The 21,161-nt window shown below is 48.3% G+C and overlaps 1 pseudogene; it reads left to right on the top strand.

Annotated features, from left to right (window-relative positions):
• Window positions 1-1,308: 1,308 nt before the first annotated feature.
• On the top strand, window positions 1,309-1,853 carry LOC144798132 (acyltransferase PGAP2 pseudogene; annotated as a pseudogene).
• Window positions 1,854-21,161: the final 19,308 nt, after the last annotated feature.

The raw sequence follows: 21,161 nt of genomic DNA, 5'->3' as shown, positions 1-21,161 counted from the left end.
GCCGGAACAGGGAAAAGACGAGAGGAGGAACCAGAACGCCGTCGGAGGATCGTGGCAGGACACTCAGCCGGGAGCAGGAGACGGAGACGGAGAGCACGCGAACGGCGACAAAGACGTGTGGACCGAAGATTGGTGGAGTCCTCAGGAGGTGGCTGAAGAGCGGCCGCAACTCATCGGAGAGTTGCGGCGGACCGTGTGAGTACCCACTTAATTCATCTGCTGGGCTCACTAGGTGCCCGTTGTAAAGACCCTGTATAGATTATCCCCTCTTTAAATAGCTTCACACCCTTTTGCACTGTAACTAGTTTGTACAGCACTTCCACTTGTAGAAAACCCTTCCCCTCACATATCCATTCGGCACTCTTTCTATGTCCCTTCCTGGTTTTCCTCAACCCCGATACCCCCTCTCCCCCACCGTCTCCTCTCTATCCCTCACGACCCGGGTGTCGGTGACAGGTTACCGTTGTTCTTCACAGCTAGAAACAGGACTAACGGTCCACTTTTCTTTTCTCTTGTTGCCCTCCTTGGATCCTCCCCGATACCGGACCGGCCATCGGAGTCTCCCAAGCACCCGGACCCAAGACCCAGAGAAGACCCGGACATCATCCACTGGACCTTTTCTGTTGTATATTATTTACTGCCTTCTGCACAATAAACTACCAGCATAGCCCACTACCTACGGCCTCCTTGCCTGCTTTTCCGGCCTGCAGAACACCCACCACCACAGTGGTTCACAATGATGGCGAGATGAGGACCTCTGTTGATTTCAGCATCTTAGGATCCCTGCGGTGTGCTTCAGTGCTTCTTTTTCACCCTGGTTCAATCAACGACCAACCTGGATGTGCCGGACTCAGCAACTAATTTGGCGTGGTAAAGAAATTCCCGATGCCTGTCCCCAAGATGGCGGCCCCTTGCGACCTGATACCTCCATTGTGCAGACCACAATAATAACGAGGTGAGGCTTCTAAAGACTCCGGACTCCTTTATTCCCACTGAATGTTCCCTCTCACACTGGCTCTTCTGACATCCACCCCAGTCATGCTGGACTTTGCAACGACGAGGCAGGGTCACGTAACCCTGGAGGCCTGACCCTAAAATGGCGGCTCCTTGTGACATGATAACCCGAATTCAACAACGAGATGCCACTTATTTTCCTGAAAACTACCTGTTGTTTTGAAAATCAGGCTATAACTCGAATGGTGCGGGGAAACCTCAGCAGACCCCTCCACCCCCAAACTAAATTGAACTGGCCTGACTCGAGGGAGGGCATCTACAGTTATTTTACTTCCAAAGAGACCCAAGTGCAGGATGGTGCAGATGCCACTACCACTGGAGCGTGAGGGGACCCTGATTCAGGTCCGCTTCACCACGTTAGCCGTGACAACCATCTGCTTACACCTGTTTGGGTTCCTCTGCTGCTAATTCTGCTCTCTCATTTTCCACTTTGAGGAGACAACGGCAACACACTGTCTCGAATTATCTCCGCTCCGTTAGCGCTTCGATCGGGGGGGGAAGTCCACAAAGGTATAGTTGGCGCTTCGGCATTGGCCTCCACTCTGCACCTAGCTTCCTGGTGGCTGTGGCCTACTGGAATCATTATCGTGCCGCGTCATGTTCCATCCACACTTACCATGTCTTGTGCCACATTAACTTCATCCTGACGTCCTGGAGAACCTATGCCTGTCCAACTGACATATGTGTCCTCTATAGAGAACCCTGTGGTCCACGAGTTGGCCTTCATTGGGTTCATGATCTTCTCCCTCATCCACATGATTCTGACCTGTCTCCTCTGGAAGATGACTGGGAAAAACACAGTAAGTTCTGAGCATCATCCTCTGCACCCAAGAACTTAATGTGAAAATATCTGGATTGCTGATGTGCAGCGTACAATAAACTTCTGTCAGTTGAGAAAAATAATCGAATTACAAACTGTGTGCTTCATGTCCTGGTTGGCAAAGGTTCTAGAAGTGCCTGTGCTAGGCTTTTACCTTAGAGATGGTGCAAACTCCTGACCACAGAGAGAAAACAGTCTGTTCCCCAAACAGATGCTGGTTGTTCCCATTTAGTGCTCTTTCATTCTTTGTCTACTTCCTCTGCTCCTATCCCCTCTCCCCTTGCCTGCTACGCCACCTAGCCCCCTGTCCCTTGTGGCCTTTGACTAAGCACTCCTTCTTCCCTTGTTGGGGAAAGATCCAATATTTATACTCTGGAGTCTCAGTGAACCCTCTGAGAGAGTCCACAGCGCCAAGGGAGCCACTCACAGCTGGGTTATGGTGTGGCGCCCCTTGCGAAAGCACTCCCTCTCCCCTTTTTGGGGAAGGATCCAGTAGGTAGGCCTTGGAGTCTCAGCGACCCTTCTGAGAGCGTCCACTGCGTAAAGGGAGCCACTCGCAATGGAGATGGGGGAATGATACCACTTCCCCTGGGATCACAGCTTACTGGACTTTGGACGCAGCTATGAATCGCACAAACTTATGGGACCTGATGAGCGGGATGGGTGTACTGCCAGAACTACTTCTTCTTATCAGGGGTCTACACCAGGGACCCTTCTGTAAGGGTTTGTTATGATCCCTCTCGTAAATGCTCCTCCCACATTAGCTCAACTTGAAGTGTCAGACAAGGGTGCATTATGGCTCCTTTCCTCTTCCTGCTTTACATAAATGGGATTCATACATTCCTGTCAGAAAATGGTAAGGTCATTCCACTAAAGGGGCATACATTAATTCCTATCCTGCTGATGGTGCAGTGTAGTGCTAGAGGCACTCTTGTGGTCTGACACCCTGTGATGACCTTTGACTACCATTATTGTAATTGACTTTAGTGTGTTATTTTATCCTAGCCTGAATGTATGATGTCCTGCACATGCCTGATTCTCTTAAAAGTTTCTTTCTTGTAATCTTGCAGTCTTTCAGTGGGAGCTGTCTCGGAGTAGAACAGCCTTGCCAAGAACAGAAGGTGTGGGATGTGCATTTGAACAACATGACATGGAGAACAGATTTCCCTTACCTAGCACATATTTATAGTACAACAATAATTCAAATAATTAATCAAATGTTGGCGACAAAGGCTCAACCATGACTTACAATTTTTCAAAAAATATATAGTTTATTCTATATTTATAAATATAAATTCCATTAGTTTGCATCAATTAACATTCGTTTGCCTGTTCATCAATTATTAAGAGGTTAGCCATTTTTATAAAGACAAAGCATTTTTATATAAATGACGTGCATTTGAAAGCATGAGAGGGAGAGAGTTGTGTAATGTACTTTTTGGTCTTGAAGTGCAGTGTTGAGGGCAGTGATGCACACATGTGCTCGGTGTTGTACATTGAGAGATGAAGTATGTGATGCTATAGGACATTGAGAGATGAAGTATGTGAATCTATAAGCAGTTGTGCACAATTGTGCATTGTTTTGTATATTGATGAGAATTATGAAGTTCTTACTATTGGCTTTGACATGGCCTTTTGCCTTGCTTGAGCTTTATCTGCGTGCACAGCAGCACTTGCAAGTTGTTTGGGCTAATCACATTCAAGGTCTTTTTGTTTTTGTGAGAGATTGTTTAATGTACTTTTTTGAGCTTCATCAAGATAAAGGCTGGAACAAGCGAGGGAACGTGAGAACTCCTTCCTGCCATGGAATGCTTGCCTGGAAGCTGGCCAGTTTCAGGAGGGTTCCTGCTGCCGAGGGAAAACTCTTGAACCTTCTAGTGTGTGTTTTGTGATTATAAAGCTGAGGGTTGTTGAATTAGAAACCGGGAGTTTGGAATCCGAATGGGGACCAGCACGTCTACTTCGCAGCGTGGAACCCTGGTTGCTAAGGCTCTCAAACCCAGCTGTTTAATTCCCCCAGTCAGGAGTGGGCTGAGATGAACAAGTTACTTACCTTTGGTAACGCCTTTTCTGGTAGATACAATATCTGCCTGTGGATTCCTCACTTTGTGAATATCCCCCTTGCGTCAGCAACGTTCGGAATTTTTCTTCGTAGCACGCCGGCGTGGACGACGTCATAGGAGCACGGCATCGCGCGCGACTCCGACTGACGTCACCGACTCCTTATTAGACCCACGTCGGCGTGATGACGTCAGTTCCGCCCTTTTTTCCGTGCCTTCGAGGCACCCGGACGGACCAACGACAGTAAATATACATATATACAATGTACACAGTACATACAAATCAAAACTACACACAAAGTGCGTAGCAAAAGTACCAAAAAACAGAAAATATAAATACATAAAACAAGGTATAGCAGAGTGGACAACGGGGAGGCGGGTGGGTCAGTGAGGAATCCACAGGCAGATATTGTATCTACCAGAAAAAGCGTTACCGAAGGTAAGTAACTTGTTCTTCTGATAGATACATCTGCCGTGTGGATTCCTCACCTTGTGAATAGAGTCCCACAGCAGTCCCCACTCCCGGAGGAGGGTGTCCACTCTGCTAAACCAGGAAATCTTGGAGGACAGAGCGCGCGAAGTGGCCGTCCCTCCTCACCAAGCAGTAGTGCTTCGCGAAAGTGTGAAGGGAGGCCCAAGTCGCGGCCCTGCAAATGTCCTCAACAGGAACACCTCTAGACAAAGCAGATGTTGCAGACTTTGCTCTAGTTGAATGTGCTCTAATACCCTCAGGAGGGTCCTTACCCGCCAGGGAGTAGCAAATCTTGATGCACAGGATTATCCACCTGGAAAATGTGCGCTTGTGCACCGCTCTGCCCTTCTTGCAGCCAGCAAAACCCACGAAGAGTTGATCATCAACACAATAGTCTTTAGTCCTATCGAGATAGAAATTGACTGCTCTCTTTGGGTCCAAGCGATGAAGTCTCTCCTCCTCCTTGGAAGGGTGAGGGGGAGGATAAAAAGTAGGGAGGGTAATGGATTGTCCTAGATGGAAAGGAGTTACCACCTTAGGCAGAAAAGCAGCCCTGGTCCTGAGAACCATTCTTTCAGCATGAATGGTCAAGAATGGGGGCTTGGAACTAAGAGCCTGAAGCTCACTCACCCTCCTTGCCGAGGTAATTGCAACCAAGAAGACCGTTTTAAAAGAAAGAAGCCTCATTGGACACATGTGCAAGGGTTCGAATGGAGAACCCATCAAATAGGTCAACACAAGAATCAAATCCCAATGAGGAACAACAAAAGGAGTAGGAGGGAATCTATTAGTGAGACCCTTCAAAAATCTTAAAACCACAGGAGACTTAAAAAGAGAAGGCTGATCCGGCAAACAGAGAAATGCCGATAAGGCTGAAAGATACCCCTTGACCGTGGCAACAGCAAATCCCTGCTGCGCCAGAGAAAGAGCAAACTGCAAAATGTCAGACAAATGAGCCTTCAAAGGGTCAACATCCCTCTCCCTACACCAAGAGACAAATTTAGACCACCTATACGAATAAATGGACTTAGTGGAGTCACGCCTGGCAGAAAGAATGACATCCACCACATCGTGAGGGAGAGAAAAGGAATTCAAGTTGCCCCGTTCAATCTCCAGGCATGAAGGTGTAATGTCTGGAGGTGGGGGTGTAGAACTTGCCCCTCCATCTGAGAGAGGAGGTCTGCCCTTAAAGGGAGATGGAGCGGCGGGCGAGAGGAGAGGTGGAGAAGGTCTGTGTACCACACCCTTCTTGGCCAATCCGGGGCGACCAATATGACTTGGGCCCGGTCCTGGCGAATCTTCCTCAGAACCCGAGGAATCAAGGGTATGGGGGGAAACGCGTAAAGGAATTGACTTCCCCAACTCAACTGAAACGCGTCACCCAGAGCTCCTTGCATCGGATACTGGAGACTGCAGAATGACGGACAGTGAGCATTCTCGTGAGTGGCAAACAGGTCCACCTGAGGAGTCCCCCACATCTGAAAGATGTCGTGAACCACCTCCGGGTGAAGCCTCCACTCGTGGTCGGCAGAGAACTGCCGACTGAGAACGTCTGCACGAACGTTCAGAACTCCGGCCAGATGATTTGCTATCAGACAAATCTGATGATCCTGAACCCAGGACCAGAGACGCAGAGCCTCTCTGCAGAGACACTGCGACCCTACTCCTCCCTGCTTGTTGACGTACTACATCGCGGTCGTGTTGTCCGTCAGGACCTGAATAGACTGACCGCGAAGGGAAGGGAGGAAGGCCTTGAGCGCCAAACGTATTGCCCGCAATTCTAGAAGGATGATATGAAGCAACCTTTCCTCTGGAGACCAAAGACCCTTGACCTCCAGATCCCCCAGATGAGCACCCCACCCTAGAGTGGATGCATCCGTTATCACTGTGGCCACCGATGGAGGTAGTTGAAAAGGCTTCCCTTGTGATAGATTGCCTTCCACGCTCCACCAAGACAGATCCGCTGCAGTTTCTCTGGAGATCCTCACTGACTCCCCGAGATCTCCGTTGTGTTGAAACCACTGCCTGCGGAGGCACCACTGGAGTGCCCTCATGTGCCAGCGTGCATGATTGACCAACAGAATGCAAGAAGCCATCAGACCGAGCAGACGAAGGACCTTCAAGACTGGAACAACCGCTCCATTGTAGAATAAAGGAATCATTTCCTGTATTTCGCGAATCCTTTGAGGTGGAGGGAATGCACGACATACAGTAGTGTCCAGTACCGCACCTATGAACAGGTTGCGCTGGGAGGGCACCAGGTGAGATTTGGGTACATTTATCGAAAAACCCAACCTGGGCAACAACTGAGTTGTCTCTTGCAGATGATGAAGCACATTCTCTGGCGACTCTGCTTTGTTCATCCAGTCGTCTAGATAGGGGAACACAGGAATCCCCGATCTTCTGAGATGCGCAGCCACCACTGCCATCACCTTGGTGAAAACTCGAGGCGCAGTAGTAAGTCCAAAAGGAAGGACCGCAAACTGGTAGTGCTGCGATCCCACCGTAAAACGGAGATACTTTCTGTGCGACTTCAGAATGGGGATGTGCATCCTGCAAGTCGATCGATACCATCCAGTCTTCTTCCAACAACGCTTGAAAAACCTGTGCAAGTGTGAGCATTTTGAACTTCTCCTGTTTGAGATAGAGGTTCAAAATCCTAAGGTCCAGGATTGGCCGAAGCCTGCCATCCTTTTTGGGGATCAGGAAATACCGGGAGTAGCACCCCTGACCCCTTTCCTGCTCTGGAACCACCTCTATCGCACATTTTCGGAACAGTGCCAGGACTTCTTCCTGCAGGAGAAGTAGGTGGTCCTCTGAACAATAACCTTGGCAAGGAGGGTAATTGGGAGGGAACTCCTGGAAAGGAAGTGCATACCCATTTTCTACGAGATTGAGAACCCAAAGATCTGATGTAACCGATTCCCAATCCCGTAGAAAATGAGTAAGCCGACCCCCTACCGGACCAGCATTATCCAGAATGGTAGATCTAGGGCTGCTTTGCTGTTGCAGGTGGGGGGTGGGTATTATTGGAGGAAGTAGAGGAGGAGGAGGCTTGGCGTCCACGAGCACGTCCCCTTTGTCTGCCTCTGTAAGATTTATACAAAGGGTTCTGCTGTTGTTGTTGTTGTTGGCCTTGCTTATAGGAACGAAAAGTGGATCTACCAAATCCTCTAAACTTCTTAGTGGCAGAACCTCTAGCCTGAAGACCCAAAGATCTTGTTGTAGCCCGGCTATCTTTGAATCTCTCTAAAGCCACATCCGCCTTCTTCCCAAAGAGGCCTGTCCCATCAAAAGGTAAGTCCAATAAAGTGGATTGAACGTCTGCTGAAAATTCAGAAGATTTTAGCCATGCAGCCCTTCTGGTGGCAACAGTAGAACCCATAATTCTGGCAACAGAGTCTGCCGTGTCCAAGCCACTCTGAATGACTAATCGAGCTGCAGCTTGAGTGTCGGAGACCACGTCATTAAAGTTTTTCCTATCATCTTCAGGAAGCTTAGATGACAGTTGCTTCACAGAGTCCATTAAAGCATGTACATATCTCCCTAATAGACAAGTAGCATTAGTAGATTTTAGAGCCATGCTACTAGATGAGAAAATCGTTTTAGCAGATTGGTCCAATTTCTTTGAGTCCTTGTCTGCTGGTACCTGAGGAAATGAACCTGCCGATCTGTTAGAACAAGCAGCCTGTACCACCAAGCTTTCAGGAGAAGGATGTGAAGAGAGGAACTCGGGGTCACCAGGTGCCACTCTGTAACGTCTCGCTACAGATCTGGAAACCGCAGGAGCAGTCAAAGGTTTCTTCCAAACTTCCATTATAGGCTCAGTTAAAGCTTCAGTGAATGGAAGTGTAGGCTCTATAATGGATGAGGGTGAATGTAAAACCTCTGTTAGAATATTAGGTTTGTATTCAACAGTAGGTAATGTCAGATTAAGTAGATCTGCAGCCTTTTTAATCACAATGTGGTAAGGTGTTACATCCCTTGATGGTGCATCAGAAACTGATGGCAAACCCCATTCAGGAGAAAGTTCTAGGCCACTGGCACTATGAAGGTCGTCAAAACAGTCTCCTTGATCCAGAAGTTCACCTTCCTCAACTTCAGGATCTTCGAACTCCTTCTCTTCTAAAAGACGTTGAGCTCTGTGTCTCGACCATTCTATACGAATCGAAGTCGACGGATCCGGTAACGACTCCGACGGAGTCGGATCCGGCGTCGAGCGCGGAGCCGGGGCAGCAGGAGTATGAGATTCACGAATCGGCGTGGTACCTCGATTAGACTCACGAGGTCGATCCGGAGTCGGCGAAGCCGCATGCGGAGTTGACGATTTTGGCGGAGCCGTACCGAGCCAAGGTGTAAAAGGCGCCGGCATAAACGGCATAAAGGGAGCCGGGCATAAGATTGAGGAATGCCCAAATTGAAAGACAATGGACCCACGGGACCAACCGGTGCACCAGTGGGGTACATTGCTCTATTATAGACACCAAACATCGCATTAAGAAAATGCGAGGGGTCTTGTCCCGGACCAGGGAAGGGAGGATACGAACCAGATGGTTGTTCCGAAGGAGGTTGCTCCGACATCGGTTCATCCTGGTTTACAGGGACTTCTACCGGAGTCGGAGTCTGAGGAACTTCTTCTTCTACCTCATGATCCGAAGAATGATGTAAATGTAAATGTGTTGGATTTGTAAAGCGCACAGCTGCCCGTGAGCGTCCCGGCGCTTGCTTAGGGAACCCGTCCTGGTATTCCCCTGTGAGAAACCCCGGCAGGGTGTCCACAAGGTAAAAGCCAGGCATCCCGCCGCGAGGGGCCGTAGTGGAGATTAAGCAAGCTATTGCCCAGAGTCGCAGAGTGTGACCCCGTGGGTTGAGTAGGCACCAGAGCGAGAATTGTCGAGTCCATGGAATTTTGAGCCCGAGACCCGCCGAGGCAGGGAATCGAACCCTGATCCACAGTCGATCTCAGCTTCCGGGTCTGCCGCCTCTAACCACTCAGGTTCTTGTTCCGGCGTCGGGGAACCTCGAAGAGATTGCAAAGGAGAAGGAGATACAAAGTCCTTATGATGTCTTCGAGACTTTTTCTTTGAATCCGAAGAGTCTTTACCAGAGTGATGTCTCGAGCTATGTTTTCTCCTCTAGTGCTTCTTTTTTGAAGAGCCAGAAGCATGACCCGAAGCCGACTTGGATCCAGATCTTGAGCTTTCTCTGGACCTCAACCTCGCTCTGGACCTCGACCTCGAAGCCGACCTCGACTTCGATCGCGACTTCTGTCTCGACTTCGAGCGTCTGGACGTCGATCTCGAAGATCTATCAGCTTCTCTTCCTTTTACCTTCGCTAGAAGAAATTTTGCTTCACGTTCACGTAAAGCCTTAGGTTTCATTTTAAAACCGGATCGACAGTTCTTAACGTCATGGTCTGATCCAAGACACCATAAACAATCACCATGCAGATCGGTGATCGACATCATGCGAGCGCATGACCCACACTGTTTGAACCCTGTCTTCCTCGACGACATTCTCGACGAAGAAGGAACACTCAGCAGATGAAATAGTAATATTAAACAGAAGAAGATACTAAGTATCGCAGAAGATCCCAGAAACCGTTAGCGTTGACGACGCGGAAAAAAGGGAACTGACGTCATCACGCCGACGTGGGTCTAATAAGGAGTCGGTGACGTCAGTCGGAGTCGCGCGCGATGCCGTGCTCCTATGACGTCGTCCACGCCGGCGTGCTATGAAGAAAAATTCCGAACGTTGCTGACGCAAGGGGGATATTCACAAGGTGAGGAATCCACACGGCAGATGTATCTATCAGAAGCAGTGTTTGCACCAGGTGAAGTATTAAGTTTTGATTAGTGCCATTGTGATGCGTGGTTCCAGTGGCTGTGGTCATTTGAAGTGTTCAGTTTTGGTTATTGCCATTGTGATGTTTGGCCAGTGGCTTTGATCATATGATGTGTTTTCTTTGTGATGTATGAGTGAGTCAAGGTGCACCTCCAAAGTACTCATTTGATGTATGTATATCTTTCTGATCTCTTGCAAGACGTCCAGTATATTTGCTTAAGTCTTATTTCATATTATTTGCTGGATCAGTATTCATGCATTTATCCGTTATATTATTGCTTGCATATAACCATATATAGATCTTTGTGTATTTGAATGTTCTGCATTTGGCATCTGGGAAAGCCTTTCTGTTAGAGAGCATTGTGTAAAATAAAACCCCAAGCATTATTCTAAAAGAGAGAGTCCTTACGTTTTGTAAAATAAAACCCTTTTCTAAAGGTGTTGTTTGTTTTGTGTTAAAGTCTTTTGCTTCGCCGATTGTTGAGCCATCGTGTGGGAGCTGTATTATCTGATAGGCGAAAGCAAGACACAGAGTGCTTGTCCTCTGTACGACAAAGGATTTACATCTTCTTCTTGACTTATTCTTATATTGGATTTACAAGTTAATTTCTCCTTCTAATCTGGCAGCCTGATTTTTCGAGGCACTCTACCTGCTTGTCCAGCGGCCGGGCTTGGCTCCGCCACATCGTCCCTGAAATCGACCGGCCGGGCTTGGCTCCGCCGGTCGAACTCCATTTCCCAGCAGCCTCCAGGGGGAATCGACGACGCCAGCAAACAGCGCGCCAGGCGGCGCATAAAGCACCGGCAGGGGCCGAGTTCCCCGTTCTCCTTCTAATCTGGCAGCCTGATTTTTCGAGGCACTCTACCTGCTTGTCCAGCGGCCGGGCTTGGCTCCGCCACATCGTCCCTGAAATCGACCGGCCGGGCTTGGCTCCGCCGGTCGAACTCCATTTCCCAGCAGCCTCCAGGGGGAATCGACGACGCCAGCAAACAGCGCGCCAGGCGGCGCATAAAGCACCGGCAGGGGCCGAGTTCCCCGTTCTCCTTCTAATCTGGCAGCCTGATTTTTCGAGGCACTCTACCTGCTTGTCCAGCGGCCGGGCTTGGCTCCGCCACATCGTCCCTGAAATCGACCGGCCGGGCTTGGCTCCGCCGGTCGAACTCCATTTCCCAGCAGCCTCCAGGGGGAATCGACGACGCCAGCAAACAGCGCGCCAGGCGGCGCATAAAGCACCGGCAGGGGCCGAGTTCCCCGTTCTCCTTCTAATCTGGCAGTCTGATTTTTCGAGGCACTCTACCTGCTTGTCCAGCGGCCGGGCTTGGCTCCGCCACATCGTCCCTGAAATCGACCGGCCGGGCTTGGCTCCGCCGGTCGAACTCCATTTCCCAGCAGCCTCCAGGGGGAATCGACGACGCCAGCAAACAGCGCGCCAGGCGGCGCATAAAGCACCGGCAGGGGCCGAGTTCCCCGTTCTCCTTCTAATCTGGCAGCCCGATTTTTCGAGGCACTCTACCTGCTTGTCCAGCGGCCGGGCTTGGCTCCGCCACATCGTCCCTGAAATCGACCGGCCGGGCTTGGCTCCGCCGGTCGAACTCCATTTCCCAGCAGCCTCCAGGGGGAATCGACGACGCCAGCAAACAGCGCGCCAGGCGGAGCATAAAGCACCGGCAGGGGCCGAGTTCCCCGTTCTCCTTCTAATCTGGCAGCCTGATTTTTCGAGGCACTCTACCTGCTTGTCCAGCGGCCGGGCTTGGCTCTGCCACATCGTCCCTGAAATCGACCGGCCGGGCTTGGCTCCGCCGGTCGAACTCCATTTCCCAGCAGCCTCCAGGGGGAATCGACGACGCCAGAAAACAGCGCGCCAGGCGGCGCATAAAGCACCGGCAGGGGCCGAGTTCCCCGTTCTCCTTCTAATCTGGCAGCCTGATATTTCGAGGCACTCTACCTGCTTGTCCAGCGGCCGGGCTTGGCTCCGCCACATCGTCCCTGAAATCGACCGGCCGGGCTTGGCTCTGCCGGTCGAACTCCATTTCCCAGCAGCCTCCAGGGGGAATCGACGACGCCAGCAAACAGCGCGCCAGGCAGCGCATAAAGCACCGGCAGGTCCCTCGTCCCGCGAGGACGCGCGCGGGACGTGCCGGACGAAGCCCGGACTAAGGGCGGACAGTCTAAGACAGTCCGAGACCGGCAGAGACTGGGCTGGGCCAGTTATTCTGTCCGTATTTTCAAGGTGAGACATTCCCATTGCTTGAGGCCCAACTTGGTTACTATCGTTTACAGACTTTTTTGAACTGTGGCTACGCCGCTCTGAGGGTTTGTGATACACGTTGTCAACGTATCCACAAAGGTTATTTGGAAAGGGTATTGTACACTGGTGAGCTATGTCTTGTAAAAAGCTATCTCCGGCTAAAAATACTATGGACAACTACCTAGTCCATGTAGTTGCTAAAATCAACAGCGAAAGGAGATCCTCACTTGGGTTGGGTGTATCTCCTAAATCATCTACATCCACTTCACCGGCACCAGACCTGGCCCAATTCCCTGAGTTAGACAATAGTAGTAGTACTGCTGTAATATCTGACCATGCTGACAATGTGATTTCGGCTCAGATAAACTGTGTTGCGGAAGTCAGTGAAAATGAGGAGGAGGTTGAACTACATCTAACTGAGGAAAAAGCCCCTACCCCAGTGCCTGCGCCGCGTTCTACTAGAGGTGTTAGAGAGGGACTGCCCAAACGTGGAGGGCTTCGATCAAGCCGGAAAAAGCCTGTTTCCCCCCCTAGTAACATTGTGGTGGAGGAAGACGGATTAATTGATGAAGATTCTATGTCTTTAACTAATGAGCAATTTAAGAAATTGTTGGGCATGATAGACACTAAGGTTAAGGGCATTGTAAAGCCGTTGGTAGGCATGATAGAGAAGCTCACTAGTGAGGTTAACCGACTAGGGGATCTATTGAATAAAGCATTAGCTGCAGTAGAAAAGCTGCCTGATGAAGTCACTAATAGGGCTGAGTTAAGGATGGGCACCTCTACATCTGTGGGCGGCGGTGGAGCCTACCCTTTGCTCAATCAACCGGCGGCTCCTCAGGTAGCCACATTGGATGGTGCGCAGGGGAAAGTTGTCCCTCCAGCTGTATCTACTGCTCTGGAACCTGTGAAAGGCTCGGTCGAGCTTATAATTGAGGCTTCTCCTCTAGTCCTGGTCCTAGCTAACGTCCCCACATTGGCTCCAGGACAGGATGAAATTACTTCATCCTTGCTGTCTAAGGTCTTACAGTGGCTGACAGACAATATGGTGATAACTCCCTGGGGTAAGCAACAGTTGGCAGAAGAACTAGTTATGGCCAGGAGGGTGGAGTGGATTGGAAACAGTCCAAAAAGATTCAGGGGTGACTGTGTTGTTTTGAATTTCTCAGATCCGGATGTTTTAACCAACATACTGCCCAACCTCCTTCTGCCACAACGAAGATCCACCGAGATTATCCCACTCACCTTAGACTTTTTTTACTATCGGAGTGGGAGGGTTCCTTACCGGTGTACGTTAAGGACAAAATGGAATGTGGTTTCAACTAAGGGGATGGGGGTTGCCAAATCCACTGAGTGGGGACTAAATCTGGAGAATAGGTATTCAGCTCTCTCTAATCTGAACGATTGTGATTGACTTCCTGGGGGCAAAAGTTTAGCATTATCAGCTACAACCGATCAGAGTTTATGCAGCTTGCCTGTCCAGAATGTCAATTCTTGCAGAAATAGGATGAGGACTAAACCGGGGGCCGTGTTCGGCAAGAAGGATCCTCAAACAGTTACGGCCTTATCCTCTGTACACTGCAATCTTGTCGTTGGTTTCCAGGGGGCAGGTAATAGTGATGCTACAAGTAATATAGCCCAGTCAAGTCCAGTAGTGATAGCAGCAGGTGAGCCTAGAATCCCGACCGTTACTCCTGAAGTGCTAGTTGGTTGTTCTACTGGGGGGGGGCGAATCTAATCTCTTGGAATCTGGCTGGTCTGTCCTCTAAACTAGACTGTGGTGACTGGCTAGGTTTTGTTAGTCTATTCGATGTGTGTATATTTCAGGAGACTTGGGCATGTGAACCTGTTTTTGTGTTAGGATATCTAAATTTTTCTGTGCCAGCAATAAAGGGTCCAAAAGGGAGACCAATGGGGGGGTCTCACAATTTGGGTCCGACAGTCCCTTAAATTCACAACCAAAAGTATAGGGACTAGCCATAATGACATCCAGTTGATCAGGATAACTAATGTTATTCTAGGGTCACTCGACATTTATAATATATATGCTAGAAGTGTTAAGGGTGGCCGATCTGAAGTTTTAATCGCCTTGGATAACTTTCTTGATACACATTCCCATGATAATAATATTGTTATAGCAGGCGACCTTAATCGGACGTTTGAGCCTTTGGTCGCGGGTGAGGCCTACTTTGGAGCAGAAGAGGACTCCCATTGGGGTATCCCTGAGCTACAAGTGAAGTCAGTCACACGGTGGACCGAGGACATATTAGCTCTGAATGCCATGTGTCTCGAAAAAGGTCTGAGAGCTCTGAACGGACGAACAGCACGGGATAAAAATGGCTCTATGACCTTTGATAACGGGAGACATAAAAGTCGAATAGACTATGTAATCTGTAGCATGATTCTGTGGCCATCTGTCTGTGACATGGAGGTTGTCGTGAGACCCGAGAGCGACCACAACCCCCTATGCGTGGAGCATAAATGGTGGTCCGGAAGGACTAACTCAACCTGCTCGAATGCTCTTGCTCCACCTTTGATCATCCCAGAAAACAACATGCGCAGGCTAAGATGGGCTAGCGTAGTGACCAATCAACAGGCCATTGATACTATCACCCATGAAACTGACCAAGCTATACTAGCGATGGAATCAATTAGCGTTTCTTCTTCTGGCTTGGGGGATGTGGTCAACATCCATGATACCCTCTTTGGCAAGATCAAAAAACACTTTCTAAAACCTGCTAAGCGAAATGGTGCAACAGCTTGTAAAGGTGCAAGATGGTATAACGCCGAATGTAGGGGGGCACGACTTGCTCTGGGTCATGCCATTAAGAGGAGGGAGCCCGTGACCATCTGCCTAGCCAGAAAGGGTTATAAAGCCTGCATAGCGAAAGCCAAGAGAGCTTGGGATGAGCAACATTGGTGTAAATTGAAAAAAGCTAGCGACAGGAAGGACTCCAAAGTGTTCCTGAACATCGTCAAATGGGGTAGTGAGAGAGTAGAGGAACCCCCTAATAACAACGTGCCACAAGAGGCCTGGGTAGAACTTTTTAGCTCACAATATGCTCTTAATACTCAGATTACAGGCGAGGGCAGTCCTTTTCCCAAGGTAATCTTTTTACCTACAAAGAGATTATGTCAGCCATTAATGCAGTGAATAGAGGGCGTGCTCCCGGTTTAGATGGCGTCCCTGCTGATATTTTCTTAAATGATAAAGAGCGATGGTGTAAATATATTCATTTACTTATTAACTTCATCGCTAAGGGAGCTGAGGTCCCGGCATCATGGAGAGGAGCTGTGATCATCCCTGTGTTTAAAAAGGGTGACCGTGCACAGCCAGGTAATTATAGGCCAATAAGCCTCATAGACACTGTGCAAAAAATAGTTGGTCGTGTGGTGGTAAATAGGCTCCTTGACTGGGCAGAGGACAATAACATATTATCACCCTACCAAGCGGGATTTCGAAGGGCAACAAGCACGGTGGACCAAGTGTTCCGCTTTCAATTGCTACAATGGAAGACCGTGGTGCTGGGTGGAGGCAGCCTATATGCGGCTTTTGTCGACCTAAGGGCGGCCTTCGACCAGGTGCCACGGGCCAAATTGTGGCAAGTTTTACAGAGTCCGGGGGTCCCTGAGGAATTACTGACCTTGATAATGCGCCTCCATGAGCTCACTTTTGCTAAAATTCAGTGGGGCGGCTATGGGATGGTCACAGCTGACTTTCCTGTCGAGCGAGGGGTTCGACAAGGGTGCTCAATGGCTCCAACCTTGTTTACTTTGTTCATAAATGGCGTTGTCTCTCGTATGGTACCAGCTTCAGTAGATGCTCCCTCTCTTTCAGGTCTAAAAATCCCTATATTAATGTTTGCGGATGACACGCTTATTCTATCTAAAACCCCTAGTGGCTTGCAGCGTGCTCTGTTAATCTTTGAAAATTTCTCTGGGGAACATGGATTAGAGGTGAATGCAACTAAAACTAAACTCATGATCTTTAAGCCGCACCGCAGTTTTAAGTCCAAAATTGTTATGAGTGGTCGGCCTCTTGAGGTAGTAAACTCATTTACATATCTGGGTATCCATATTGCAGACAATAACAGGTGGAGTCAGCATATAAACATTGCTACACTGAGACACAAGCAATTAGCGGGTGCCATTCATTCAGAACACAGGAAGTCCTTGACTAAACCTGTTAAGCCAGCTTTGCTGGTTTACAAAGCAAAGGCAATTGGGTCCGCACTTTACGGCGCAGAGATGTGGGGCTTTGAAAATTTGAATTCCTTGCAAACCTCAGAGAACAAATTTTTACGGCTACTCACTGGCACACCGAAAAGCACTCCGCTGTTGCCTTTAAGATATGATCTTGGTAGGAAACAAATTAAGGATCTGGTCAGCTTACGACCCATCTTGTATTAGTGAAGGCTCTGGACTACTCCCGAGCTTTCGCACTACGCTGAAGGTTTTATTGATGTCATAAAGGCGGATAGCTTTCATAAAATTAGTTGGCTCAATTCACTGAAAGCAACACTGTTTGAGCTTGGGTTAAGTTCTATATGGCTAGATCCAGCAGGTGCATTATTTCCCACCAAGTCTGCCCTAAAAAATATATTTTGGGAAAATGTTGCTAACAGGAGCCTGAGCAGATCTAGTAATGGGTCTATGTCTGTGGGTTTCCTTGAGGTTAAATTGTATCCCGCTTTGGAGTCGTATTGGGATATTATCTCAAAGCCAGGTGACAGAAAGCTCCTATTCCAACTGAGAGCTGGAGCCCTCCCAATAAGGTCACTGACTGCTAAATGGGGTACAGGGGGGAGTGACACCTGCCCAGCCTGTGGTACGGGGAAGGAAACACTTGGTCACTTTTTGTTTTCCTGTAAAGCTTACTGTGCTCCAAGGCGTGTCTGGTTAGCACCTATGTGCAGGAACCTTGGGACCACCTGTAGTTCTGTTGCCCTCCGTATTATATGTTCAAGCTCATTGACATGGATATTAATAGCCACAGCAAAATATATTGGTTGGGCATGGGCGGTCAGGCAGAGACTGCTAGTTAATTAACTATTCTCTGTCTGCAAAATCTGTCTCTATGAATTTGTTACCGCTGCTTTTTAAACTATTAATGTTTTTGTATTCAGATAGAGATTGCTAGTTAGTTAACTATTCTCTGTCTGTAATATTTGTCTCCATGAATTTGCCATCACTGCTTTTTAGATTGTCAATGCTCTTATAACCTTGCAATTTTTTAAATGTATTAATCTCTGTTTAATTATTTAACAAGCATTGTGAGAAATTTTATAATTGTGTGTACTCTATGAATTCAATAGTGCAGTGTCATTGTGATTGACTGTAAATTTAATTCAATTTTAATATTTTGTGTATATTTTGCTTTTATGAGTAATTACTCGAATAAAGCACTATTTGAACTTTGTTAATTTTTTCAAAATCATACATAATGACTTCTGGCAGCCCACGCACGAAATCTAAATGTTTTGCTATGAGGGACTCTTTTTTTATCAAAGGTAAAATCCTTTAATTATTTAAGTATTCTTTTTTGCCTATCTTTTAACTAGACTCCTTTATTGATTTCTAGAAAACAGCATTTTAACAGAAATATAGAGTCCGTATTTAGATTTGCTGGCAGGCTAAAACACAAATCAATTGCTCACATGCTGACCTTATATAAAAGTAAATGTACTTCAGTGGTGGTTCATGGCGCTGGCCTGTGAGGCTACTCTAATGTGGGAATCCTCCAGAGAGCTGAAAACCGCTTTATGCTATCAGTCCCAGGGGGACCCAACCTTTTTATACCATGAAGAATTAGGCATGTCTTATCTGGAGGATTTGATTGGCCTCACCCCCCTGTTATTGTGGATTAAATGTTGGGGAACCCTAGAGACAGGACACGTCAAAACTTGTGTTTCTGTTTGTCACTAGATGGGGTGGACCACATTCCTTGGCTTACTCATCCAAATGACACCTCTGAGAACAATGGACTGCCCATACTATTCATAAATCCTGTAATAATTAGTTCGGAACATAAACCTCTGGTAAAAAATAGCGTTATTTGGACTACTGTATGAACGCTCGTCTTGAGCAAGCCCAAGTTAAAGAATCCATAATAAACTATTTATCAGTATCAGCAAAAAGGAATTTGGAACCCTATTTGGTATACATTACAGATCCTACCCAGTGCTATTACCTCACTCATCGAAGGGAAAGCATGTTACATCTTAAATGTGCTTTCCCTGCCTCGAGGGTTTGGCAGCATCTTCTTCCCGCCATTATTGCAATAATGTCTCCTCGCAAACTGCTATTTATTTAATGCGATTTTATATAGCGCAAACTTTACATGAAGGTGTCAAAGCGCTTTACAAACGGACCAGTTACATTACATAAGGATTTCGGAGTACATGCGTTACTAGTGGTTAGAGTTACATGTATACAAGTTGGAAATTCACTTGAGGAAAGATACGAACAGGTGAGCTCTAAAATCACATAATGGTAGTAAGTACAACAGTCTACTACAGGACAGGTACTAGTGGCTAGAGTAACATATATACCAGTGGCAGATTTGCAAGAGATTACATTTTAATAAAAGTAGAGGCGGTAAGGTTTGGAGAAATAAAAATACAAATTTACAAAGCATGATCTTCTCGCCAATACTGAGATGGAGGCCTCCTCATCGTTCCTGTAATTGGCTACTCATTGAGGGAAACATTAGGTGGTATTCCTTGAGTCAAAAGTCTGGAGCACTCCTCATCAGTCCTGCATCTGGCGAGGTGCACTCTTGAAGTGGAGGGGGGTGGACGAGACGGCACATGAGCCACCTAATTCTGCTCTGTCACCTGTACTCAGCACTGAGGCATTCTTTTTTGGCACCTATTTTACATAAGACAAAGATACAGCACCATAAGAGAGGGCTTGTGTTTCTAATGCGTTTGGATTCACTAGACATGTATTATGCTGTTAAATTTTATGAGTGGTTTTTAAAGTAATGCTTTTTAATCCGCCTGGCTTTTTTCTGTGTATTTATTGTGATGATGTCTGTTTTTGTGGCTTTAGTCGAATAGTGAAGCTTTTTGGAAAATGTATTTGTGCATTTATTGTGATGGCTGTGAGAAGTTGGCCTGATATGCAGTGCTCACTATTCTAGTGATCACTATGTATCAGTCCAAACAACCCTTATTGATGATTGGTTGTAAGTCAACCTTATAGACCAGCTATCCTAGTAGCATGGATACGAGCAGTCTAAGGCTAAGACTCTAGAGGGCGTGTTAAGCCAGCTGTTTTACCATCACATTACCCCTTGAACACCCAGTGAAAGGACACCACACAAGTTGTTATGAAAATAAACAGTGTATTTATTTATAACAAGACTACCCTGGCTCTTTATGAGACAGGGAGCTAAGCACACAACAAAACTCTTAAGAAAATACTTTAAGTCGCACAATTTACACAAATGCCCGAGGGGCACGAAAAACCATATACTACAAAAGTGGAATGCGAATTACTAGCAGGTAAGTAACGATTCTCAGAGGCTTTGGGATCGCTAGGACTGGACTACTGAACCTTTAGATTACTAGCAGGAGGCCTAGGGAACTCGGGTGCAGAGTGTGCACTCTCACGCGGGATGCGGGACAAAGTCTATGGAAGCTAGAATTCACAAAGTTAGTGTTCTCGGGCGAACCCGACTAGGTAGGTCAAAAACGAAAGTGGATCTGGACCCTTGGATAGTGAGGCTATGCTGAGGCACCGAAATGCCGAAGTTACCTAGCCCAGGGGCTGCAGCTGCATAGGTCTGAAAAGACGTCGGGATTCTCCGTTGACGAACCACGAGCCTGAAGGAAAGGAGTTGCTGGCAGGCGACCAGTGAAGATTGTTCGGGTGGTCCAAGCCTGGATCGAAGATAGATGACACCTGAAAGCAGAGGGGACCAAGTTCGTGACTACTAGCCAGTAGTCAGGTGGTACCAGGAGGGCACCGGATGGTAGTCACCTCGACTAGGTGAGTGGGCGACGCTGGGCTCGGTAGTCTCACGGACCAGGAGGCGTTGTCGGCGACCAGGATGGAGGTACAAGCTGTCCCACGATGGATGATGCCCTCGACGTCGCTGGACCCAGGATTGGGGCAACAAGTCTTGGCAAATTCAAGCCCACGCGGTGGACCTAAAATGGCGTCTGGAGTGGACCAGGAGGGTCCGGGGTGCTCCTCTCTTGGAAGGGAGCAAGGGCCGGTCTGGAGCAACCAGACCAGCAACAGTGATGTCGTCTGGCGTCGTTAAGAAGGCCACAAGCCAGCGGGCTAGTAGCCAAACAACGCGGTGAGCAGCAAAAAGCAGAAGGGCCCCACGCAGATTGTGGAGATGCTGGGAGGCTGAACTTCGGTGCTGGGGCTGCTCAGGGTCGGGGCTTCTCGGACCCCAAAGCACTCACCAGAGGATCCCTCGGCGGTCGTGCTGGAAAGAAGTCGTGCAGTCTTGAAGATGGCCGGTCCCTCGAGGTCTCGTCGCACCCACGGTTCTCAGCTTGGCTGTAGAGGTGGGTAGAGGTCAGAGGTGCCAGGGAAGCCGGTTCTCATCGAGCTGGGCAGTCAGATTCCGGAGGAAGGACTTGCAGCAGACCGCAGTGTTCTTAAGATGGTGCCTGCGGATGCAGGGTGACTACTCCTTAGTCACAAGGGAGAATCTTGAAGAAGAAATCTTGATGTCCTTT

This window comes from Lissotriton helveticus, chromosome 12 (assembly GCF_964261635.1).
Source record: "Lissotriton helveticus chromosome 12, aLisHel1.1, whole genome shotgun sequence".
Lineage (NCBI taxonomy): Eukaryota > Metazoa > Chordata > Amphibia > Caudata > Salamandridae > Lissotriton > Lissotriton helveticus.
This window is presented reverse-complemented; position numbering and strand designations above follow the sequence as displayed.